This window comes from Hyla sarda, chromosome 3, assembly GCF_029499605.1.
Source record: "Hyla sarda isolate aHylSar1 chromosome 3, aHylSar1.hap1, whole genome shotgun sequence".
In the NCBI taxonomy this organism is placed as follows: domain Eukaryota; kingdom Metazoa; phylum Chordata; class Amphibia; order Anura; family Hylidae; genus Hyla; species Hyla sarda.
In genome coordinates, this window is record NC_079191.1 from 113,652,716 (window position 1) to 113,680,620 (window position 27,905).

Below are 27,905 nucleotides of genomic sequence, written 5' to 3' on the forward strand. Positions count from 1 at the left end.
TGAATAAAGATAATTTAACTCCTCCCCTATTAAAAGTTTGAACCCCCCCCCCCTTTTCCAATAAAAAAAAAACACAGTGTAAATAAAAATAAACATATATGATATCACCACGTGCGGAAATGTCTGAATTATAAAAATATATAATTAATTAAACCGCTCGGTCAATGGCGTGCGCGCAAAAAAAATCCAAATTCCAAAATAGTGCATTTTTGGTCACTTTTTATATCATTTAAAAAGGAATTAAAAGCGATCAATAAGTCCTATCAAAGCAAAAATGGTACCGTTAAAAACTTCAGATCACGGCGCAAAAAATAAGCCCTCATACCGCCCCATACACGGAAAAATAAAAAAGTTATAGGGGTCAGAAGATGACAATTTTAAACGTATAAATTTTCCTGCATGTAGTTATGATTTTTTAATGAAGTAATACAAAATCAAACCTATACAAGTAGGGTATCATTTTAACCGTATGGACCTAGAGAATAAAGATAAGGTGTCATTTCTACCGAAAAATGTACTACGTAGAAACGGAAGCCCCCAAAATTTAAAAACAGCGTTTTTTTTTTCAATTTTGTCGCACAATGATTTTTTTTTCCATTTCACCGTAGATTTTTGGGCAAAATGACTGACGTCATTACAAAGAAGAATTGGTGGCAAAAATAATAAGCCATCATATGGATTTTTAGGTGCAAAATTGAAAGAGTTATGATTTTTTAAAGGCAAGGAGCCAAAAAAACGAAAATGCAAAAACGGAAAAAACCCCGGTCCTTAAGGGGTTAAGAAAGCTTCTACTATCATAAAGTACTTCTTTAACCTGGGCCTCCGCATCTTTTAATGGAACAATGTGGGCTATATTTTGACTAAGATCAATCAGACTAAAAGGTATAAGGCTCTAAATAGCCTAATTTCTAAAGCATTGGGACTGAAAACCAGCACTTAACTATCTTCCTAGCTTTCTTTTGTGTAACTGTAACCCTCTTGCTTTGACATTTGCTGTAATAATAATAATAATAATAATAATAATAATAATAATAATTCTGCAGCACTTTTCATTTTTTGGGTAAAAATAAAGACAAGTATCAGACATTACAATATTACACACTAACTATTCAAACAGGAAAAGTGAGGGCCCTGCTCGTGAGAGCTTACAGACGAGGAATGGAGTTGAGACAGAAGGCATAAAGGGCTTTTATTAATACAATTTACTTTTTTTTCTGTACTAAACAATTTATTATAAAAAAAAATCATCTTTTTGAAACAAAAATTGAATTAGCAAATTCCAAAATCCTTCTTTAAGTCAGAACAGTGAATGAGCTGAGTTAAATGTGGCTCTTATTTTCCATTATATTTAATGAGATACAAACTCCCACCTGTTTACTCTTTATCCCTGACTACCAGATGAAGTCTTGATGTCTAACAAGATTGATCGGTTTACAGTGCTGAATCGTTCACTAATGCAGTATTTTTAAGTCCTTGCGTTGATATCATTAGGGGAGCTAATGTACTGGAAAGACTTTGAAATGAGAATCCTTTGTAGGCCTAAAATCGCATTATCCCCTTGACAGTATAGGATGCTACAGTGATCCGACAATAGATTCATAAACAGTAGACATGTTTTTAAGATCTCAAACTTTTTATAGTTTTTTTTTTCTACCTTTTATTTGTCCAGAACTTTCAAGGGATCAGAAAAAAAGTCAGTAAACAATGGAAAGAAATGCATTTCGCATTAGTTCTGTACAGATAATTTGTCTCTTATTTGGCTTGGCTTAAACAAATTACGCTCAGAACTGCTGACTCTTTTTAACAGACCGCTGCCTAGATATTTTGTAAAGAATTTAGAGCCATTTCACAGGGACATTGATAAACTGTTTAAGGATAATCTGATGCACAGTTTCACTGGATTATATATCAAGATAATAGGTATTTTTGATCAGCAAATGAAAAAAATCTCAATTCCACTTTATTGTAAAAAAAAAAATTATAATAATTAAAAATGCATTGACAAATGGCTGGTAACAATAATGTGCCATACAGGGATGATGCTATTATGATAAAAATCATACTAAATATGTCTTTATAGAGGGTCTTTATAGATATTTTATTATGATCTAAGTGTCTCTGGCATAGAAACTTGGTATTCTAGGATCCTGATATTTTCAACCTGCACAAAAGGTCAAGAACATCTTTAGTTCTTTTGAAATAATGAGTATTTTGGCATATAGTGTATTACTATTTACATGCCAGATAGCAAAGTAGAGGGTAATGTCAGATGCATTTGGTGTAGTGGTGCAGGAGGCAAAGCAAGTCCGATATAATGTAGAAAAACCCAGCCCTCACCAGTTGATACAAATAGTTCTCAAGTGTATTCCATCCTAGGAACAGGGAATGGTAATAGTAATGAAACAAGGTGCTGCAGAATTTGTCTTCCTCAGCTGTCTAATTAGACAAATGTAGTTGACACTGGCTATCAACGAGGAATCACCGCGTGATGACGTCAGACGTTGGCTAGGGAGGAATCCTGTTTTGCCGTCATGGTAAGATAAAACATGAGACACAACGTAAATTAGATTGCAGTGTCCAAAATTAACTATTCAGATGTTGCAATAAAGGTTCCTTAAAATATAAAATAATGTAAACAATAATAAAAATTATTTTTCTTTTGTATTGTTGCATGCTGGAATTTTTGAACTATTAAAGGGTTTATCCAGGAATCGAAAAACAGAGTTTATTTGTTTCAAAAACCACTCCCTGTCTGTCTCCAGGTTGGGTGTGGTATTAAAACTTTGCTCCATTCACTTCAATAGAACTGTGCTGCAAAACTATACCCAACTTGGAGACAGATAGGGAGCATTTTTTGAAAGATACAAGCTCTGTTTTTCGATTCCTGGATAACCCGTTTAAAGCAAAATGGAAATGGGTTTCATTTTTCAGTCAATGCCATGAATGTAAAAAATACCAGACTTGTCAAGAATTCCTAATTTTTGGTCACTTCAAAAACTAGGAAAAAAATGAAGCAAAAAAGCAATCAGAAAGTCCCACAAAAAAGAAAAATGGTGCAGATAAAAAATAAATATGACAGCGTAGAGAGAAGGGGATGGAGGGTGGAGCTTCCCCAAATTTAAGCATTCATTTCTAGCCATTAAACTTTTAAATGTTAAGAGAGAGAAAAATACTTATTCACTGATATGGTAATATGAAACTAACCAAAATGGCTATGGCGATATATATGGAATTTTAGAAGCTGGATGGAATAAAGAAGGTGTCACACCTCTTGCTTTATTATTCGCTAAAGTTTGGAAGGAATAAAAAAAAATGTGCGGCATCACAGGTAGTAAAATTTTTATGCCATTATGGCACAATGCGACATTGGTGGAATTCATGAGGGGGTTGGCTTGGAAAATTAGGGATAAACGGGGTATAAAATACATAAGTCACATTTGTCAGGGAGGTGAGTTGAAGTCTTTTGAAGTATTAAATTAGACAGGTTTGGATTGAATGAAGCACAAAAATGTTGGCATTTTCAATTTGGTGGAGCTACAAGGGAAAAATGTGTTTACTGTAAGTAATCATACACTGATTGAATTTATAAAAATCCAATCACATGTTAGACCCAAGATAGGGATTTTGCATAGAGCACTATTGACATTGGCACCTTATGTATCTATCTATCTATCTATATATATAAAACTAGGAGGACAGGATAGGAGGTCAGGATATGAGATCAGGATATGAGGATGGGATATGAGATCAGGATAGGAGGTCAAGATATAAGGTCGGGATATGAGGATGGGATACGAGGTCTAGATATGAGGACGGTATATGAGGTCGAGATAGGAGGACGGGATAGGAGGTCGAAATATGAGAATGGGATATGAGGATGGGATATGGGGTCGAGATAGGAGGTCGGGATATGACGATGGGATATGAGGAGGGGATATGAGGACAGGATATGAGGTCGGAATAGGAGCATGAGATGTGATGTCGAGATATGAGGACTGGATATGAGGTCGGGATATAAGGATGGGACATAAAGACAGGACATGAGGATGGGATATAAGGTTAGGATATGAGGTCGGGATATGAGGACGGGATATGAATACAGGATATGAGATTAGGATATGAGGTCGGCATATGAGGTAGGGATATGAGGACGGGATATGAGGTCGGAATATAAGGATGGGACATAAGGATGGGATATGAGGACAGGATATGAGGTTGGGATATGAGGTTGGGATATGAGGATTGGATATGAGGTCAAGATATGAGGTCGGGATATGAGGACGGGATATGAAGACAGGATATGAGATCGGGATATGAGGTCAGGATATGAGGTCGGCATATGAGTTTGGGATATGAGGACGGGATATGAGGTTGAGATATGAGGATGGGATATGAGGACTGGATGTGAGGACGGGATATGAGGACAGGATATGACAACAATATATGAGGATGGGACATGAAGTTAAAATCTTCCTCCTTTGTTGATTTTCCTCCCATACAAGGATTAGGAAGAAAAATCTAGTATTTAGATAAAACAAGAAATAGGTGGGGGAAGATGATAGGGGATGATATTAGTGAAGAGGAATAGGTGTGTATACTACGAAATGTAATAAAATACTCAAATAATATAATGCACCAGGTGAATCAGTATACAATATTATTTCAGGTGTATTATACACCGGAGGAATTGGTTAAAATGAACTACGGCCATAATGCCAAGCGCCCCAAATGTGTTTTGGATGAAGCCGATTTCTTAATTTCTTAAATTTTATTTGGAGTTGCCCCAGGATTGCCAATGTCTGGGGAGAAATTATTACATATACGGAAAGGAAATTTAAATGTTCAATAGTAGTGTCAGGTAAAATGGTTATTCTTGTAGTGAGTGGTGTAGAAAGTTTAGGTTTGTTATATTTAGAACTATTCTTTCTGGCCAAGCTGGTTATTCTCAGTAGACAGTTTCATAAAGAAGTACCATCCCACGCTGTATGGGTAGAACTAGTTAAGAAAGTAAGAAGCTATGAAGAATGGGTTGTTAAGGATTCCAAAAAAGCATATAAACAATTCCAAGGCTCATGGGGGTACTGGATATAATTTAAATATTTAATAATTTTTTTTTTTTTACTTGGGTATCGCTGTAAATGTTTTGACCTACAGAATAAAGATACAATTTTAACTGTAAAGTGCACTGTGTTGAAAGAAATCCCCCAAAAAGTGCAAAATTGCATGGCTTTCTTTTATGTTTCAATTTTGCCCCCAAATATATATATATATATATATATATATATATATATATATATATATATATATTGCCTTTGCAAAATTTAAAGAGTTATGGCTATTAACCCCTTAAGGACTTAAAGTGTACCTGTCATCAACAAAAACTATTTATATAACTATAGATAATACCATAGTATATAGTTGTTATATACATTAGTTAAAAAATATTTATATCTTTGTCCCTGCAGTTATTGCCTGTGTGTCTCTATGAGGAGTCCAAATATAGGAAGTGAGGGTGGACAAACGGGGCTTTGTGCAGTGAGGACAAGCAGGACTCTATGCAGTGAACCTCTGTGACATGCTATGGGCTCACACATGAGGATGATTGACAAGCAAGAAGCCTGCACAGAGCCCTGTTTGTCCAGTCCTCACTTCCTGTATTTGGACACCTCACAGGCAATAGCTAAATATACACATTTTTTTTTAGCCAATATATATTACAAATATACATATAATGGTAATATCTACATTATATAAAAAGTTTTAGTTGACGACAGGTACACTTTAAGGACAATTTTATTTTTGCATTTTCTTTTTTTCCTCCTTGCCTTCAAAAAATCCTAACTCTTTTATATTTTCATCCAGAGACTAGTATGAGGGCTTGTTTTTTGTGCGACCAATTTTCTGTTGTAATGCCATCACTCACTTTACCATAAAATGCGTGGTGCAACCAAACAAATACTATTTCTGTGGGGAAATTAGCAAATTAGCACATTTTGGAAGGTTTCGTTTTCACGCCGTACAATTTACGGTAAAAATGACATGTGTTCTTCATTCTTTGGGTCAATACGATTAAATTGATACCATGATTACATAATTTTCTATTACTGTTGCGCTTAAAAAAATCACAAACTTTTAAACCAAATGAGTACATTTAAAATCCCTCTATTTTGAAGACCTATAACCTTTTCATTTTTCCGTATAAGCGGCGATATGAGGGCTCATTTTTTTGTGCCGTGATCTTTACTTTTTATTGGTACCATATTTGCATATATAAAACTTTTTATACATTTTTTATTCATTTTTTTTAAATAAAATGTTTTAAAAAAGCAGCAATTTTGGACTTTTTTTTTTACGCTCACGCCGCTCACCGTACGGTATCATTAACATAATATTTTAATGTTTTGGATATTTACACATGCGGCAATACCAAATATGTTAATGACATTTTTTTTTACACTTTTTGCCGGCAAAATGGGAAAAATGGGACAATTTACATTTTTATTGGGGGAGGGGATTTTTCCATTTTTTTTTCCATTTATTTTTAAACTTTTTTTAACTTTTATTTTCACACTTTAATAGTCCCCATAGGGGACTATTTATAGCAATCATTTGATTGCTAATACTGTTCAGTGCTATGCATAGTGCATAGCTCTGATCAGTGTTATCGGTCATCTTCTGCTCAGGTCTGCTCGATCTCAGACCTGAGCAGAAGACCCGTGGAAGGCAGCGGAGGCAGGTGAGGGCACAGCCATCTGCTGTTTTGGATGATCGGATCTCCGCGGCAGCACTGAGGGCGATCTGATCATCCATTTTAGTGACTGCAGCGCTGCAGATGCCATGATCTGTATTGATCACGGCATCTCAGGGGTTAATGGTGGACATTCGCGCGATCATCGATGTCGGCCAATACCGGCAGTTCCCTGGCTGCTATCAGCAGCCAGAACCTGCCACGCATGACTCAAGCCTTGCTTTGATGCTTGCGATCACGTATAGGACCTAAATGTATGTCCTGATGCATTAAGTACCACCTCACCAGGATGTACATTTACGTCCTGCGTTGTTAAGGGGTTAAAATGCAAATAGGAAAAAAAGAAAATGCAAAAAAAAAGGGTTAAGCATATAACATACCAGGAAAGACTTTAAGAGATTATTCACCATATCCCCACCCAGCGGTCACTTCACCCATTGAAGCAGACAGGCTCCCTTTCAACACCTGACTAGTGATGTAATGTCTTGGCCTGGGAAAACCTGAGACGACACTCATTTTGTATGCTGTTAAAAATAAACATCAGGACAAAGATGACACAACAATTGCGATATCACCATGAAACACAGGTACAGACACTATATTATGAATTACACTGACCTTAAAGCCCCAGCAGCACAGTCAAATATGTAAAAATCCAGAGATACCCCATTAATGAACCTAATCTGTATAGTCTGGAGGAAAGAAGGGAAAGAGGGACATAATCTGTCCACAACAAGAACAGTAAATGTAGCATTGTACTGTACCCTGTATAGACAACCAGTCAATGCATGCACTTTAGTAATACATTGCATGCTTGCTGTTACATGCGCTTATTTTGCTTGGAAAACAATGATACCAGTTTATTGGACCATACAGCATTTAGCTTGTGCTGCCAATTTGTAATTTTTTCTGCAAAGCTCAAAGGTTTTCCCTAATAAAATTTACACAGATTATAAATCTTTTAGGAAGTTTTGTCAGTTTAAAGAATGCCATAGTTTACAACAGAAGTGAAGGTAAACCAAGGACAACCTAAAAACTCAATATGTCTGGTTCTAGGATAAAAATGTTCGAATTGTGATGTCCAACTCAGTGGGATATGTATTGTACCACATCGACTACAGATATCCTCTTGCCTTTTCTTTTTCTTTAGCACTTTTCTTCTGATTTGAACAGAGAACATTTCCCCCCTCGGGGAGATGCTTTTATAGGTGTTGTGCAGAGATTCTGGAGTCTGAACAGATGCCTGTTACTCTTTTTACTTAACAGAATCTGGTATTGTTCAGGTATCAATGGTATCCCAGTGAAGTCAAACAAATAAAACATATATGTAACAAAAGCCAGACCCTCCAGCAGCCCAAGGGTGGAAGGTCAGGATAAGAATACATATTGCTTGCCGCTTCATAACCTGGATTTACAGTCTTCAGCAATTCCTGGTAAATAAAATGAGAGTAGTTCTCATTATTTACACTCTGCTAAACAAGATTATTGTCTTTTTTCTTTGGACTTGCTCATTTGTGCCATTTCTTTTAGCTGGAACACTAAACCAAATTAAAGCCATCTCATAAATCTGTCCTCATAAAATGACTATGTTTGTCACCCACATATTCTGCACAGGAGTCTTAAATTGAGTTTTCATCTAGGGATATATAATAGATAACCTGGATTACATTCTAGAGCAATAATTTTATTTCTATGGATACAGGAAATCTATGCTGTATCAATAAACAGTTTATGCTTATAAAAATCTATCATTTATATCTGTTATAACAAAAACGTGCAGTTTGCTTTCCTTAAAGGGGTTATCACAAGATTATAACTTATCACCTATCAACAAGATAGTACTTGGTTGCTTGGATCCTCACCAATCTCAAGAAAGTAGGTCCCTTGATTCCCCAGGTGAATGTAGCAGCAGCTTTCATGCTTAACCACCACTCCAATTATTCCTTGAGGTACTGCTAAACATGGTTCAGAGCAACACTTATCCTCCTTTGACATTCCCATAGCAAGTGACTGGTGCAGTGGTCAAGTATATGAGTCGGTGCTTCATTCACTTGGGGACAAGGGTTTGAGTTTAACCGCATTGATCTCTACCAGTCACAAGAATGAAGGTTTCTTGCCCTCTGTGATTACTGATTGTTTCCTTGGTCAGAACCCCATTGATCAGAAAACAATTGATCAAGTGATAAGGTACAATCTTTGTATTATAACCTTGAGAAAAGGGCAGACATACCATAAATCCTTAATATGTGGATTTCATGGGTCCTTGGTAAGAAGAGTCTCTGCTTTGATTGTGTGTTATGTGACCACCTCTCTTTCTTTCAGGGCAATTGGGGAACATTTGATTTGGACCAATGACATACATATGCCATTGGTCCAAATCAAATGTTAACCAATTGCCAGGAAAACTCTGGTGTCCCCTAGGTTTGTATTCAACTGTCTCAAAGCTCTTAAAGGGGTACTCCGGTGAAAAACTTTTTTTTTTTAATCAACTGGTGCCAGAAAGTTAATTTTTAAATTACTTCTATTAAAAAATCTTAATCCTTACTGTACTTATTAGCTACTGAATACTACAGGAACTGTCCAGAGTAAAAGGAAATCCCCCATAGCAAACATTCTGGACAGTTCCTAAAATGGACAGAGATGTCAACAGAGAGCACTGTGCTCATGATGTCAGCAGACAGCTCTGTGTTTCAAAAAGAAAATAATTTCCTCTGTAGTATTCAGCAGCTAATAAGTACAGGAAGGATTAAGATTTTTTAATAGAAGTAATTTACAATTCTGTTTAAATTTCGGGCACCAGTTGATTTAAAATAAAAAGATTTTCACCCAGGTACCCCTTTAAATGAAAAGACAGCATAACTGTAAACCTAATTAGGGTAAGTAGGATTTGGGTCCCTATCGTAAACTAGGGTCTACAACCCTAACTCATAATTCTTCATCTCATCACTAAAATGACAGCAACTATTTTGAGCAATTTGCCTGAAACAAATTTCAAAAGTTTAAGAATTGCTGAAATATGAATTTTTGGGGAAATATGGAACAAATTTGATTTGTTTCAAATTGCTATGCTCACCTTTAATAGTCACATAGATTGAAGGGTTTTCAAGTTTTAGCTACTGGATCTACCATCTGGAGAACCCTATTAACCTCTTGCCGCAAAATCAGATACTGTACATGGTGATGAGGGCTGACTTCTCGCATCACCACATACATGTACCTGATAACTTTAAACTGTCACAGCACGGCCGGGCGCTGTGACAGTTTATTGAGCTCAGCTGTGCTGCACAGCTGAACCTCCCTGAATTTGGCCAGGGACCAATCGCAGCTGTCCCCGGCGATCACTGCTATTGGTCCGTCAGTACAGACGGACCAATTACAGTGATAGTGTAGAGGTCTCCTACTTCCTCCTCTCCTCCGTCACTTCACACAGTGAAGAGATCGGAGGTGAGGGGGGCCCCATTGGAGGAGGCCACCTGCAGCACTCAGGATCTGGCAACAGAGGCAGATCAGCTTCTACCTAAGGCAGAGGTTGATCTGCTATCCTATGACTGTCAGTGTAAAACTAACAGACATAGGCATAATTCAATGGAGTAAAGATGTGTACTTCAGTGAATTATGTGTAAAATAGTAGTAATAATAATAATAATAATAAAACATTGAAAAAATGTAAATGTGGAAAAAAATTACAAAAATATAAAAAAATAATAATAAAATTATATATACGGGGGTATCTAACATACAGGCCCCTCAATTACACTTCAGAACTGAACTGGTCCCTGAAAAATCAGATTTTGAATTTTTCTTGAAAATCTGAAAAATGACTGCTAAACTTATAAACCTTCTGACATTCAAAAAAAAAAAAAGTAAAATAATGTTTTCCAAGTGATGGGAACATAAAGCAGACATATTGTAGAAGTTCATAAATTATTAATTTGGTGCAGCATGACTATTTGTCGTACAAGCAGAAAATGTAAAATCTAGAAAAATGCTAATTTTTCATTTTTTTTTTGCAAAAGGTTGGATGTTTTTTTTTTTTTACAAAAAACGCTAAATACATCAATAAAAATGTACCACTAATGTAAAATACAATTTTTCACAAAAAACTTTTTTCAGAATTGCTTTTAAAAGTAAAAGAATTCCAAAGGTATTACCAAATAAGTGGACACATGTCAGATTTTGAAAATTTGCCTTGGTCATCAAGGTCAAACAGGCATAAAGGGGTTAATGTTATGATAAAGAAAACACACAATAAACAATCTACATGAGATCAATTGTATCTATGGCATTATTATTAGTTTAAAAGGATTACTTTTGAATTGTCAGTTAATGGGGTAAGGATTTATCCTCCTTGTGGGAGATTTATCATTAGGTGTCTATTGCAGACACAGATCTACCCCTTTACACTGCTTGTCTAATTTACACTCTTGCTCAAGATTTACTAAAGTTGTGCACTCCTTTAATAAATTTTGTGCAAATATAGAAACGCCCCCCCTCACTATACCATGCACTGCTTCCCTATCTCACACTTCACAGAGTTGTGTCATTTTCAGTGGTACACTGCTCACATAGCTAGAAGTGTTGGAGCAGCAGTGTGTGCAGAAGAAAACTCTGCACAATAGTAAAATCATAAATTTTTATAAAGTACACAGAGGGGGAGATTCCCCCCCAAAAAAACAATTTTGGTGCGTAACGTATCGACCACATTTTCAGAGAGCTTTGTGCCGCGTTTACACTGTTCATGTCAGTTTTGTAAAAGTGGGCGTGTCCACGTATATTTTCTGCTTTACATGATATTTTCAAAGGGGTGAGAGTTCAGGTTACAAAAAAAATTTAGCCCCCAGCTTTCTAGAAATCACAGAAATGGTTGTAGTTTTATTGTATTGTTTTGCTTTAACTTCTCATTTTAGATACGTGAATGCGGATGAACAGCGTTTTTTTTAAATGTCAATAAAAGGGTTAATGTGGGCTCTGGGAGATTTTTTTTTTTAATAAAACATTTTTTGCAATGTGTTGTGTTTTTTATAATTTAATTTTCAGGCTTAGTAGTGGAAGCTGTTTTGTAGAAAGAATCCATTACTAAGCCGGGGCTTAGCGTTAGTCCCAATATCAGTAAGCACTAACCCTCAATTATTACCCCGTTACCCACCACCACAGGGGTGCTGGAAAGAGCCGGTACCAACAGGCCCAGAGCTTAAAAAATGGCGCATCAGGGCCTAGGCGGTAACAAGCTGGCATTATTTAGGCTGGGGAGGGCAAGTAATAATGGTCCTTGCCCACACTGGTAACGTCAGGCTGTTGCTGCTTGGTTTGTATCTGGCTGATGCTGAAAAAATGGGGGAACCACACACTTTTTTTTTTAAATGCATAGGGTTCCCCCTATTTTCGGTATCAGCCAGATGCCAACCAAGCAGCAACAGCCTGACGTTACCATTGCTACTGGCCCTCTCCAGCCTAAATAAGGCCATCCAGTTACCGCCTTGGCCCAGGTGCACCATTTTTGATGCTCCGGGACTGTTGGTAACGGCTCTTCCTTGCACCCCTGTGGCGGTGGATACCAGGGTAATAATTGGAAGTTAGTGTTAGCTGTTTTTGGGGCTAATGCTAAGCCCCGGCTTAGTAATGGATTCTGTCTATAAGACTACTTCCACTACTAAGCCTGAAAATTAAATTATAAAAAACACAACACATTGAAAAAAAAAGGATTAAAAAAAACACTCCCCCACAGGCCTCGTTAACCATTTTATTGAAATTTAAAAAATGCTGTTCATCATCGCAATCCACCGAATCTGACATAGTCCTCTGCATTCAGGTATCTGAAATTAGAAGAAAAGAAAAACAAGAAATATGGGTTAGTACATTTTTTACGATCTCACCTTGGGAGAGCGCACATAATGCAGCGTGTTCATAAACAGGGAGCCTCCAATTGTTGCTAAACTACTACTCCATTCATGGGGACTGTAGTTAAGCAACAGCTGGAGTCTTCCTGTTTGGGAACACACTGCTAGAAAGGCTTTGTTCCCATTATGCAAAACTCATAATGAGAACATAGTCAGGCCTGGACTGTGTAGCTCAATCTGTTTCTCTGCCTTTGGACTACTACTCCCATCATGGGACAGACTCTATCCCATGATAGGAGTAGTTGTAGTACCGCAGCGCTGAGAGATTGCACTTGCACCTCCCCCGGCTGCGGGACTTTAAGGACTACTACTACCATCATGGACAGACTCCGTCCATAATGGGAGTTATAGTCCAGGGGCTGAGGTGCAGATCGCAGCAGGCCATTCTGCTGAGATCCGCTGCAATCCGCATTTTGTAAGTTAACAAGCTGGTGGCACATGCGGCTATAATGCCCCGCCAGCTCCAGGCTCCTGTATACATCTCTCACAATTCATAATTGCCGCAGCTGGGAGAGTGGAGTTCTGATTCACCAATCAGAGCTCCTGTCTCCCGGCGGCGGCAATTATGAATCATGACAGTGTATACAGTATTCCTCGCCTGGAGCCGGCGGGGAGCGCAGTTTAGCTGCATGTGCCACCAGCTTGTTAACCTAATAAATGCGGATCGCAGTGGGTCTCAGCAGAATGACCTGCTGCAATCTGCCCCTCAGCCCCTAGACTACAACTCCCATCATGGACAGAGTCTGCCCATGATGTGAGTAGTAGTCCTAAAAGTCCAGCGCTGCGGTACTACAACTACTCCCATCATGGGACAGAATCTGTCTATGATGGGAGTTATAGTACAGGGGCTGAGGGGCAGATCGCACTGGGTCATTCTCCAGAGACCCACCGCAATGCACATTTATTAACTGTAAAATCCGGCGGCACATGCGGCTCTACTGCGCTGCCCACCGGCTACTGTATACAGCTCACATAATTCTTAATCCCTGCCGCCAGGAGACAGGAGCTCTGATTGATGAATAGCGTTTCACCAATCAGAGCTCCCATCTCCCGGCAGCGGGGATTCTGAATGATGACAGTGTATACAGTATTCCCCGCCAGGAGCACAGTGTAGCCGCATGTGCTGCCGTCTTTTACAGTTAATAAGTGCGGATAGCAGTGTGTCTCTGGAGAATGACCTGTAGTGATCTGCCCCTCAGCCCCTGGACTATAACTCTCATCATTGACAGAGTCTGTCCATGATGGGAGTAGTAGTCCTGACTGTACCAAAATAGTTAATACATTTGATTCTACAGTAGAAATTGCTCTATGGTAAACGTAACCGTAGACATGGCTATAAAGAATGTTATCAGATTTTGCGCAACAAAAAAAAATGAAAAAAAAATCCTGTGCAAATTTCTGCGTAAAAAAAAAATACACACAAAAAAGCTCTAAATACAATGATAAATTCCCCTCCTTGTGACTATTTTCCAGCTTGACCAGTGGTCACCATTGTTGATATTAAATTGTATTACTAGCAGAATATTACTATCTGCAGTTGTGCTGTACATGACCTTAATGTAATATCGATAATGTAAGTGTTCTGCTTTTTTCTGCATGATCCAAATTATTCCAGGCATGCAAAATAATACTATTTTGCTAAAGCATGCAATACATTTTAGAAATAACATTTGTATATATATTACTTTTTATAAAAATGATTTGTTTATATTATTCTCTATTTCATCATCACAATTACATTGTAATATATCGCTGTAATCATCCTCGGCAACAAGCAGGCATCAGGGAAAAGCTATGAATCATAAGGGACTATTTTAGATTCAGATGAAATTGTTACCAAAATCAAAACACTCTAAGAATAATATAAAAGCATCAATACATGGTAATAAAAGCAATATGCCAACACATTTGGAGAAAATCAAGCATGTCAATATGTAGCATATTCATTTTATAGTGGGCTATTGTATTGCTATGTTTTGTCCCCTGATGCTTGTTGCAGGACGAGTTTAATACAAGGTAGTTTTACCTCCAAAGGCAAGACTGATACATACTGTATAGTCCCTGCTATAATTGTAAGATAAATCCACTTGATGCCTTTGTTATCTCTATGTCCTTGTTTGACTATCTTTGCTCTTTTACCAATGTTTGTTGTTTTATTAGGCTGCTCATAAGAAATACAAGGTATTAGTTTGCTTAGTTTTGCCCTTAAAGGGGTTCTCACAAGATTGAAGAGAAGTTCTGCAGTTTCTTACAAATAGAAAAAGAAATGGGACCAACCAGACTGTCCATGTAACCATGTAATACATATTAACTTGTCTACTACAATGGTAGCATTTCTTACAACTGGCTCATTGTGACTTATTAAAGGGGTAACTGGCCCTGAGACATCTTATCCCCTATCCAAAGGATAGGGGATAAGATGTCTCACTGCGGGGGTCCCACCACTGGTATCTGGTATTCGTCGCTCACCTGTTTGAGCAGCACGCCGCTGTGCCAGCTGACAAACAGCCGGGTGGCGATCATGGGGCCGGAGTTTCGTGATGTCACAACTCCGCCCCCGTGTGACATCACTCCCCGTCCCCGCTATGCAAGTCTATGGGAGGGGGCGTGACGGCCGTCACGCCCCTCCCATAGACTTGCATAGCGGGGCGGGGTGAAGTCACACATGGGCAGAGTCGTGACGTCACGACACTCCGGCCTCATGGTCGCCTACCGGCTGTTTGTGAGCAGGCACCGCGGCATGCTGCTCAAACAGGTGGGTGGCGAATACAAGATTGCGGGGGTCCCCAGCGGTGGGACCCCCGCAGTGAGACATCTTATCCCCTATCCTTTGGATAGTACCCCTTTAAAGCAAGTCCCACACAGGAGGCCCCCTCTACTGCACTTACATAACCTAATAAGGTATACAGAAATGGTTTGTATTCATCAGAGAAACCCTTTAACCCCTTAAGGACCAGGCCATTTTACACCTTAAGGACCAGAGCGTTTTTTGCAAATCTGACCACTGTCACTTTAAACATTAATAACTCTGGAATGCTTTTAGTTATCACTCTGATTCCGAGATTGTTTTTTCGTGACATATTCTACTTTAACTTAGTGGTAAAATTTTATGGTAACTTGCATCCTTTCTTGGTGAAAAATCCCCAAATTTGATGAAAAAAATGAAAATTTAGCATTTTTCTAACTTTGAAGCTCTCTGCTGTAAGGAAAATGCATATTCAAAAAAAAAATTTTTTGGTTCACATATACAATATGTCTAATTTATGTTTGCATCATAAAATTTATGAGTTTTTACTTTTGGAAGACACCTGAGAACTTCAAAGTTCAGCAGCAATTTTTAAATTTTTCACAGAATTTTCAAACTCACTATTTTTCAGGGACCAGTTCAGTTTTGAAGTGGATTTGAAGGGTCTTCATATTAGAAATACCCCATAAAAGACCCCATTATAACTACACCCCCCAAAGTATTCAAAATGACATTCAGTAAGTGTATTAACCCTTTAGGTGTTTCACAGGAATAGCAGCAAAGTGAAGGAGAAAATTCAAAATCTTAATTTTTTACACTCGCATGTTCTTGTAGACCCAATTTTTGAATTTTTGCAAGGGGTAAAAAGGAGAAAATTTTTACTTGTATTTGAAACCCAATTTCTATCAAGTAAGGACATAGGTCATATGTCTATGTAAATTGTTCAGCGGGCGCAGTAGAGGGCTCAGAAGGGAAGGAGTGACAAATGGTTTTTGGGGGGCATGTCACCTTTAGGAAGCCCCTATGGTGCCAGGACAGCAAAAAAAAAACACATGGCATACCATTTTGGAAACTAGACCCCTCGGGGAACTTAACAAGGGGTAAAGTGAACCTTAATACCCCACAGGTGATTCACGACTTTTGCATATGTAAAAAAAAAATTTACACTTTTAAAAAGGGTAATAGCAGAAAATACCCCCAAAATTTGAAGCCCAATTTCTCTCGATTCAGAAAACACCCCATATGGGGGTGAAAATTGCTCTGCTGGTGCACTACAAGTCTCAGAAGAGAAGGAGTCACATTTGGCTTTTTGAAAGCAAATTTTGCTCTGGGGGCATGCCGCATTTAGGAAGCCCCTATGATGCCAGAACAGCAAAAAAAAAAAACACATGGCATACCATTTTGGAAACTAGACCCCTCGGGGAACGTAACAAGGGGTAATGTGAACCTTAATACCCTACAGGTGTTTCACGACTTTCGCATATGTAAAAAAAAAAAAAATTACCTAAAATGCTTGGTTTCCCAAGATTTTGACATTTTTAAAAAGGGTAATGGCAGAAAATACCCCCCAAAATTTGAAGCCCAATTTCTCCCGATTCAGAAAACACCCCATATGGGGGTGAAAAGTGCTCTGCTGGCACACTACAGGTCTCAGAATAGAACAAGTCACATTTGGCTTTTTGAAAGCAAATTTTGCTCTGGGGGCATGCCGCATTTAGGAAGCCCCTATGGTGCCAGAACAGCAAAAAAAAAAAAAACACATGGCATACCATTTTGGAAACTAGACCCCTCGGGGAACGTAACTAGGGGTATTGTGAACCTTCATACCCCACAGGTGTTTCACGACTTTTGCATATGTAAATTTTTTTTTTTTTTTTACCTAAAATGATTGTTTTCCCCAAAATTTTACATTTTTAAAAAGGGTAATAGCAGAAAATACCCCCCAAAATTTGTAACACAATTTCTCCCGAGTACGGCGATACCCCATATGTGGCCCTAAACTGTTGCCTCGAAATACGACAGGGCTCCAAAGTGAGAGCGCCATGCGCATTTGAGGCCTAAATTAGGGACTTGCATAGGGGTGGACATAGGGGTATTCTACGCCAGTGATTCCCAAACAGGGTGGCTCCAGCTGTTGTAAAACTCCCAGTGTGCCTAAACAGTCAGTGGCTATCTGGCAATACTGGGAGTAGTTGTTTTGCAACAGCTGGAGGCTCCATTTTGGAAACAGTGGCGTACAAGACGTTTTTCATTTTTATTGGGGAGGGGAAGGGGGCTGTGTAGGGAGGGGTATGTGTATATGTAGTGTTTTTTACTTTTTATTTTATTTTGTGTTAGTGTAGTGTAGTGTTTTTAGGGTACAGTCACACGGGCGGGGGTTCACAGTAGTTTCTCGCTGGCAGTTTGAGCTGCGGCAGAAAATTTGCCGCAGCTCAAACTTGCAGCCGGATACTTACTGTAAACCTCCGCCCATGTGAGTGTACCCTGTACATTCACATTGGGGGGGAGAAACATCCAGCTGTTGCAAAACTACAACTCCCAGCATGTATCAGTGCATGCTGGGAGTTGTAGTTTTGCAACAGCTGGAGGCACACTGGTGTCACTCCTGCTGGCTATGGCTGTTCGGGGCCATCTCTGACGGCCCCGATCAGCCAGTAATTCCGGGTCACTGGAAACCCGATTGACCCGGAATCGCTGCAGATCGCTGGACTGAATTGTCCAGCGATCTGCGGCCATAGCCGGCATGGGTGGGCATAATGACCCCCCTGGGCGATATGCCGCGATGCCTGCTGAACGATTTCAGCAGGCATCAGGCACCGGCTCCCCTCCGGCTAGCGGCGGGGGGTCGGGAATGGACAGGACGTACTCATACGTCCTCGGTCCTTAAGGACTCGGAAATGGGGGTGTAGGAGTACGTCCATTGTCCTTAAGGGGTTAAAGGGGTACTCCACTGCAAAACACTTTCTTTTAAATCATCTGGTGCCAGAAAGTTAAACAGATTTGTAAATCACTTCTATTAAAAAATCTTAATTCTTGTAGTACTCTTGAGCTTCTGAAGTTAAGGTTGTTCTTTTCAGTCCAAGTCCTCTCTGATGACACCTGGGAAATGCCCAGTTTAGAAGATGTTTGCTATGGGGATTTGCTTCTAAACTGGGCGTTTCCTGAGACACGTGTCATCAGAGAGCACTTACACAGAAAAGAACAACCTTAACTTCAGAAGCTCATAAGTACTGAAAGGATTAAGATTTTTTAATAGAAGTAATTGACAAATCTGTTTAACTTTCTGGAGCCAGTTGATATATATATATAAAAAAAAAAGTTTTTTCCTGGATAATCCCTTTAAGCCTTTTACCAATTATTAGTACTTTCTATAGGTTTAGTTATGCTAGCTTTTTAGGGGACTTCTAAAGTAAAGAGAAGAAAATCAAATGAAGATTTGGCCACTTTGTAGAGAAAGTTTATTGATATATTTTCAGACAGGCATCTCTATATGCCCCTGGAAGTATATGTTTTGCTCTTGGCATCTAACTTCATAATAAAGGTAATGTACTAATTATTTTGTTGTACCACTGACTCCCGCTTGTGTTACTGTATTGAAATGCTCAGTTTGACGCTGCAGTTATGGAAAGAACATTTCCTTCAAGACGTCTTGTCTGCTTCTGTACCTATAAATTATAGTAATACAGTATGATTTTCAAATCTTGCCATAATTATTATATGGCTGACTTATTTCATTTTTTCACTTAGAATATGGACTATTTATCTATCTTTCGACCTTCCGTATATATATATATATATATATATATATATATATATATATATATATATATATATACAGTGACCCCCCGACTTATGATGGCCCCGACATATGATCATTTCAACATATGATGGCCTCTCAGAGCCCATCGTATGTTGAAGGCAGCATCGACATATGATGCTGCTGTGTGTCGGGGCCATCGTTCAAACAGCTATCTGACAGCGCTGACAACTTCAGCAAATGCCAGATAGTTGTATAATGTGCCCCGTGTGCCCCGTTCTGCCTCCTGTTACTCACATGCTGTCCTGCTAACTCATACAGGCTTCCACTGTGAGCTCTGTGTACGCCCCGCCCCCCCATTGCAGCCATAGCCAATAGCCTGCAGCATCTTGCTGCAGGCATCCAATGAGCTGCTGGCTGCCCTCCCCTTCCTTTCCTATAGAGCTGTAGTCGGCAGGATGGTAATGGAGGACATTCTGTCCCCCCTGAAGGTATTTAAAGAACTGTACAGTACTGTATGCAAAGTCACACATCACATACAATACACTACAATACAATATACACACTATACACCCCATACATCAATGTTTCCCTATCAGTGTGCCTCCAGCTGTTGCAAAACTATAACTCCCAGTATGCCCAGACAGTCAATGGCTGTACATGCATGCTGGGAGTTGTAGTTGTGCAACAGCTGGAGGCACCCTGGTTTGTTAAACACTCCCCATACACTCCACATACAATGGTCATCCCAGAACCAATTAGCAGTTTCCCATAGAGATATGTATTCAACATACAATGGTTCCGAGGCCCCAGAACCAAATACCATTTTTACATAGACATATGTACTCGACATATAATGGTTTCAACATATGATGGTTCTCCTGGAAACAATTAATATCATATGTTGAGGGACCACTGTATATATATATATATATATATATATATATTTATTTATTTATTTTTTTTATTGATACCAGTCTCTTAGTTGGTGGCTATTATATGCACAGTTATATTGTCAAGTGTCTTAAAGGCCAGGCTGAGCTGCAGCATTCAAGTATTCTCCTCCTCTCCTCCCTGCTATGCATAATTGATATACAGGGTTTGGCTTCCAGCACTGAGCCTTGTACAAGCAGGGAAGGGTAGAGGAGGGAGGAGGTGTGCATGATGCAGCTTTGCCCATCCTACACAATTCTTGAGACTATTAAAAAAAAAACATAATTTTATAAATATCTTCAAAACAGAAAGAAAGCACGGAGTACTGACTTTATCGATAGGGCCTGAAGAAGCGCTAACACGTGACACGGTCTGTTGCCTGAAGGTCTGCCTGAGCATCCGCTCTCTCCTACATATGGAAACCCTGTGGATATGACTAAAGAAATCCTGCTGCAGCAATACTGTCAGTGCTCCATGCTTTCTTTTTCTTTTGGAGATATTCCTCCAGCTACTGCCACACGTTGCAGCACTGCCTCATCTACTTAGCACAAGCATTTCAGCACAGTCGTGTCTTTAGCTGCATTACAGCCAAACCTGAGTTTAACATAGAACGGTGCGCTGACTTCCTCTTCCCATTCTAAGACTGTGGCATAATTTTATAATTTTACAAGTAGAAATCATATAAGAGACAGCCATTGTTTGTTTTATCAGCTCTCTGCCCATGTACCCAGCTTTTAACATCAAATAGAACTGTGAGATTCCCTTTAATGTCTCCTCTTACTATACATATCCTGAATCATTCTGAAGACCCACCTTTCCTCTATTTACTATCCATTTACATCTTCATTAATTGCCTCATAAACTTTGTCATTATTCTTACACATACAGGACATAACATCAATAAGGTCATTTAACCTATTTGTGAAGATCCCTGTAAGAAATTTATGCTTTTTTCTCCTGCAGTTCAGATGCAAGGAAGAGGAAGCTCGATAATGTTATGGTATACAGATGTCCATACTAATTGTATCTCCAATTTGATTGAGAAATACAATGGCTCTCTTTCTAAGAGCTGTAGGTACCGTTGTTTTTTTTTTTTTTTCCGAGCCAAGTGTCAAGGAAGGGGAGACGAGCTGCTCAAGTGCCACAGCCTTGCATGCATTCTCACTTGCCCTCATCTGCCAGCCTCTAATTGATTGATGTACAGGGCTCTGTGCATCAGTCAAAGAGGGGCTGGAAGGTGAGAGAGAGCAAGAAAGCATGCCAGGCTGTGGCACTTGAACAGCTTGTCTCTGCTTCCTTGACACTTGGCTCAGAACCCCCCACCCCACCACACCACACCAAACTGAGCCGAGTTTCAAGAAAGCAGAAGCAAGCTGTTCAAGTGCCACAGCCTGGCATGCTCTTTCTCATCTCCCAGTCCGTTTTTGACTGATGCACAGAGCCCTGTACATCAATCAAGGAGAGGCTAGAAGATGAGGACAAGCAAGAAGGCATGCCAGGCTGTGGCACTTGAGCAGCTCCTCTCCGCTTCCTTGACACTTGGCTCAGAAAAAAAAAAATAAGATTTTCAACAGTGTCTGCAGCTCTTAGAAATTAGAGCCTACTGATTATTTAACCAAATTGGAAATTAGGTAAGTGTGGACATCTTTTTGCCATAACATTTTCTAGCTTCCCTGCATCTGAATTACAGGAGGAAAAGCATAGTCTTCTTACAGGGATCTTCACAAATAGGTTAAATGACCCTATTGATGTTATGTCCTGGATGTGTAATAATAATGACAAAGTTTATGAGGCAATTAATGAAGATGTAAACAGATAGTATACGGAGGAAGAGTGGGCCTTTACAATGATTTTCTCTGGTGGGCCCAGGGAACCTTAGCCTGATACTGTATAGATAGATAAATTCATAAACTACATAAATACCATTTTGTCCACACTAATAAAATTATTGTATATGTCTCTTTATTCACACAATTTACACCCTTATTGCTGGATTTCAGTGCCGTTCTTTGCACTTATAATTACTTTTCTTATGTTCCATTGAACAAACTTACCAGGTTTCACCATCATAACTGCATTTAATATCTGAGAAAAGGAAGCATTTAAAGAAAATGCTTACAAAGCATTTCCAAATGTAATCAATTTCTAAGGAGAATTCCATGGCCGATGTGGGAAATACGGGGTCATTTTTGAATCAACTGAATGAATTCTAGATAATATAAAAAAAACTTTACATAATTTATTTCAAATAATGAAAGTATTCTTGAATATATTCTGTATAAAAGAACAGATTCCACATTCCGCTGCCGAGATACAAGTAGAGAGAGGCCATAATTAGGCTTTGGTAATATTTATTGCGCTTTTACTTACCTTTCAGTTGTCTCAGAGTGGAAATGTGAAAACAGATCTTCACAGAAGTTGCTACACTGTTGGAGCTCAAATAATTGTTCTATATATACTCTCTTTTTTCACCTCTGCAAAATTGCTTTATTCGACCTCTCTCTGCATTATTTTACATTGTTTTGTTCAATTTTAATGGATGTGCTAAGATAAAGATATCGCTTTGGCCTGTTAGAAAACTGAGGGATGCTTAGACTTATTCGGGTTAGCTTCCAGCAGATGTCATTAATAAGTGTGGATGATAGCTGTCACCCTGTGAAATGTATAAGCCTGAAATAACACCTTCTTGGGGAGGAGAGGTTATTGACATTTGGCAGGAGGGTACACCCAGCAGTAAGATCCTTAAAAAATAGCTCTCCTGGCTTGATGCTTTCAAGTTCTTTTTCATCTTGTGAATACTTTCCAGGTAAATAGAGCAGATTAGTAGTGTTGAGCGGCATAGGCCATATTCGAATTCGCGAATATTCGAGAATATATGGACGAATATTCGTCATATATTCGCGAATATTCGCATATTCGTAATATCCTCATTTTATTTTCGCATAAGCGAAAATTCGCGAATGCAAAAATTAACATATGCGAAAATTAGCATATATAAAATTAGTATAAGCGAATATTCGCATATGCGAAAATTAGCATATGCAAATTTCGCATATGCGAAAATTCGCACGCACAGTAGTATTAGAGCCTAATCTTTACACCACACAAGCTGGAAGCAGAGAGGGATGATCACTGTGATGTGTACTGTGAAAAAAAAAAAAAAAATACGAATATTCGTCATTACGAATATATAGTGCTATATTCGCGAATATTCGCGAATTCGCGAATATGCGATATTCGCGAATAAAATTCGCATTGCGAATATTCGTGAGCAACACTACAAATTAGGAGAAGGTTGGAAGTAAAAGTCTGAAGCAAAATACCAGGTAGAGAAAAAATTATTATGCATTCCTTCGAAAAAGAAGTCTATAACATCTATTGGAAGTCATCCTGCTCATGTGTCTGCCAAACTAGCAATGTACCAAGAACAACTAAAAGAAACTCATGACTATAAAGAGCTTCCACGAACAGCTGTGGTGCTCACTAATGGAGTTTCATATAAGGACAAACTAGAAGAACAAGTATGAACATTGGGTGATTGACCAGTTCTCAAGTATAACCAGCAAGCTTCTGAGTTCAAGGGGTTGTTCAGGATGAGAAAAAAAAATCTCTGTCTATGGGCTGTACACTGCAACATAGTTTAATTCCCTTGATGTAATGACCTATTTGTTTTTGTATTTTTCTGTTTAGGTGGGTATTCACACACTAGTTTGTTCAGAGCAGTTTGCTATTCTACCTGGATAGGGGCTAGTTAATGCTCTGAATGAACGAGAAATCGAGTGGAGTTATTTAACCAGAGTTCTGCATTCTGGCGCTGGTTATTGTGCTATACACTTTCAAGCTTACTTGTGCATTTACCTTGTATCTGAGTTTTAGCCATGGTTAAATAGTTTTAGGATTTGTATATCCTTTCTATAATGTATTTGTTCACACTATGTCTGAGTCTTGCTTGTTACCTGTGCCCTGTATACTTATATTCGTGTTTGTTATCCTGGAGCCTATTCAGACTCATCTGGTTTTAGTCTAGTGTTTCATGTATTATATTTGCCTGTTTATATTCTGCCCTGTTAGTATCTGTATCCTGTTTCGTATATCTGGTTGTCTAGTAATTTTCTGTTCTGGCCTGTGACCGACTATGGATATTATATGTTTTTACGCCACTGCACTTTAGCGCAGGAAGGGACCAGTATCCAGTTGTCGATCCATCGCTTAGGATGAATGGGCAAGTAGGCAGGGAGACATGTTTTAGGGTCATTTAAGGGCTCACTCTCCCTGTCTCCCCAGTCGTTCCCTGACACTTGAAAGGCGATGTACAGCAATATCAGATAAAGCTTATAGAAAAAAAAATACTTTTTTCCCTAATACCAGAGAAACCCAATGTGGTTGTAGCTTCTACATCAACAATAGTTAGATCAAAATTGAAAATAAAAAAATACAAATAACCCAAATGACCCATTTGGGGGTATTTGAGAATTGGAGGTAATAAAAACACTATTCTATGAAATAGGTTTTAGAATATGGGGATGGAGATTGAAAATAAAAAAATACAAATAAATCCTTAGTGCATGACCCATTTGGGGGCATTTAAGAATTAGAGGTAATAAAAACACTTTTTGTCGATACTTGCATCATTTCTTGGTGAAAAATTCCAAAGTTTGATGAAAAAATTGAAAATTTGGCATTTTCCTAACTTTGAAGCTATCTGCTTGTAAGGAAAATAGATGTACCAAATAAATTATATATTGATTCAAATATACAATATGTCTACTTTATCTCTGGATCATAAAGTTGACACATTTTTTACTTTTGGAAGACATCAGAGATCTTCAAAGTTCAGCAGCAATTTTAAAAATTTTCACAAAATGTTCAAAATCGGAATTTTTCAGGGACCAGTTCAGTTTTGAAGTGAATTTGAAGGGCCTTCATATTAGAAATACCCCATAAATGACCCCATTATAAAAACTGGACCCCTCAAACTATTCAAAATGACATTCAGTAAGTGTGTTAACCCTTTAGGTGTTTCACAGGAATAGCAGCAAAGTGAAGGAGAAAATTCAAAATCTTCATTTTTTACACTCACATGTTCTTGTAGACACAGTTTTTGAATTTTTACAAAGGGTAACAGGAGAAAAAGCCCCCCAAAATTTGTTACCCAATTTCTCTCAAGTAAGGAAATACCTCATATGTGTATGTCAAGTGTTCGGCGGGCACAGTAGAGGGCTCAGAAGAGAAGGAGCAACAATGGAATTTTGGAGAGTGAATTTTGCTGAAATGGTTTTTGGAGGGCATGTTGCAGTTAGGAAGCATTTATGGTGCCAGAACAGCAGAAAATCCCACACATGGCATACCATTTTGGAAACTACACCCCTCAAGGCATGTACCAAGGGGTCCAGTGAGCCTTAACACCCCACAGTTGCTTGAACGACTGTTCGTTAAAGTCAGATGTGTAAATTAAAAAAAAATCACTAAAGTACAGTTTTTTCCCCAAATTTACAACTTTTACAAAGGATAATGGGAGAAAATGCCCCCCAAAATTTGTAACACCATCTCTTCTGAGTATGTAAATACCCCATGTTAGGACATAAAATGCTCTGCGGGCAAACTACAATGCACATTTGGCTTTTGTAAAGCAAATTTTGCTGAAATGGTTTTTGGGGGGCATGTCGCATTTAGGAAGCCCCTATGGTGCCAGAACAGCAAAAAATAAAAACACATTGCTTACTATTTTTTAAACGGCACCCCTCAAGGAATGTAAAAAGGGGTACAGTGAGCCTTAACACCTCACAGGTGTTTGATGACTTTTTGTTAAAGTTGGATGTGTAAATGAAAAAAAAATCCACTAAAATGCAGTTTTTTCCCCAAATTCTACATTTTTACAAGGGGTAATAGGAGAAAATGACCCCCAAAATTTGTAACCCCATTGAGTATGGAAATACCCCATGTGTGGATGTCAAGTACTCTGCTGGCTCACTACAATGCTCATGAGGAAGAGGAGGAGCGCCATTGATCTTTTGGAGAGAGAATTTGTTTGGAATGGAAGTCAGGGGCCATGTGCGTTTACAAAGCCCACCTTAGTGCCAAAACAGTGGACCCCCCCACATGTGACCCCCCTTTGGAAACTACACCCCTCACAGAATTTAATATGGGGGGCAGTGAGTATTTACACCCTACTGGCGTTTGACAGATCTTTGGAACAGTGGGCTATGCAAATGAAAAATTAAATTTTTCATTTTCACGGACCACTGTTCCAAAAATCTGGCAGACACCTGTAGGACGTAAATGCTCACTGTACTCCTTATTACTTTACATGAGGGGTGTATTTTCCAAAATGTGGTCACATGTGGGGGGGGTTCATTGTTCTGGCACTATGGGGGCTTTGCAAACACACGTGGCCTTCAATTTCGGACAAATTTTCTCTTCAAAAGCCCGAATGCACTCCTTCTCTCCTGAGCATTGTAGTGCGCCCGCAGAGGACTTTACATCCACATTTGGGGTATGTTTTTACTCAGAAGAAATGGGATTGCAAATGTTGGAAGGCTGTTTTCCTATTTTCCCTTATGAAAATGAAAAATTTAGCGTAACACCAGCATTTTAGTGAAAAAACTTTTTTTTTTTCATTTTCCCATCCAACTTTAATGAAAATTCCTCAAAAACCTGTGGGGTGTTGAGGCTCACTATACCCCTTGTTACATTCTGTGAGGTGTGTAGTTTCCAAAATGGGTATTTATTTTTTTGCGTTTATGTCAGAACCACTGTAAAATCAGCCACCCAGCAATTTAGGCCTCAAATGTACATAGTGCACTCTCACTCCTGAGCCTTGCTGTGCGTCCGCAGAGCATTTTACACCCACATATTGGGTGTTTCTGTACTCAGGAGAAATTGCATTACAAATTTTGGGGGTCTTTTTTTCCTTTTATCGCTTGTGAAAATAAAAAGTATGGAGCAACAGCAGCATGTTAGTGTAAAAATATTTATTTTTTACACTAACAGGCTGGTGTAGACCCCAATTTTTCCTTTTCATAAGGCGTAAAAGGAAAAAAAGAACCCAAAATTTGTAGTGCAATTTCTACTGAGTACCGAAATACCCCATGTGTGGCCCTAAATTGTTTCCTTGAAATACGACAAGGCTCCGAAGTGAGAGAGCGCCATGCGCATTTGAGGGGTAAATTAGGGATTGCATAGGGGTGGACATAGGGGTATTCTATGCCAGTGATTCCCAAACAGGGTGCCTTCAGCTGTTTCTAAACTCCCAGCATGCCAGAACAGTCAGTGGCTGTCCAGAAATGCTGGGAGTTGTTGTTTTGCAACAGCTGGAGGCTCCATTTTGGAAACACTGTCGTACGATAAGTTTTTCATTTTTATTGGGGGGGGGGGGGACAGTGTAGTGTTTTACCCTTTATTATGTGTTAATGTAGTGTAGTGTAGTGTTTTTGCCGCACCTCAAATTTGCCGCACCTCAAACTTAAAGCAGGAAACTCACTGTAAACCCGCCCGTTTGAATGTACCCTGTACATTCACATGGGGTGGCAAACCTCCAGCTGTTTCAAAACTACAACTCCCAGCATGTACTGATAGACCATGCATGCTGGGAGTTGTACTTTTGGAACAGCTGGAGGCACACTGGTTGGAAAGCCTTCAGTTAGGTTCTGTTACCTAACTCAGTATCTTCCAACCAGTGTGCCTCCAGCGGTTGCAAAACTACAACTCCCAGCACGTATAGTTTGCCAAAGGGCATGCTGGGAGATGTAGTTATGCAACAGTTGAAGGTACGCAACTACAACTCCCAGCATGCCGAGACAGCTGTTTGCTCTTTGGGCATGCTGG

At 39.0% G+C, this 27,905-nt stretch overlaps 1 protein-coding gene and 1 long non-coding RNA gene across 3 annotated transcripts in view; one reads left to right on the plus strand and one right to left on the minus strand.

The window, feature by feature from the left end:
• Positions 1-27,905, plus strand: part of CLSTN2 (calsyntenin 2) — a 1,059,217-nt gene that overhangs the window by 597,843 nt on the left and 433,469 nt on the right. The window lies entirely within an intron of this gene.
• LOC130361638 (uncharacterized) lies at positions 1,282-9,942 on the minus strand. Its single transcript, XR_008891092.1, has 4 exons — positions 9,822-9,942; positions 7,367-7,440; positions 7,129-7,272; positions 1,282-2,518 (listed from the first exon to the last, which is right to left on the minus strand). It is a non-coding gene; the product is annotated as an uncharacterized LOC130361638 (long non-coding RNA).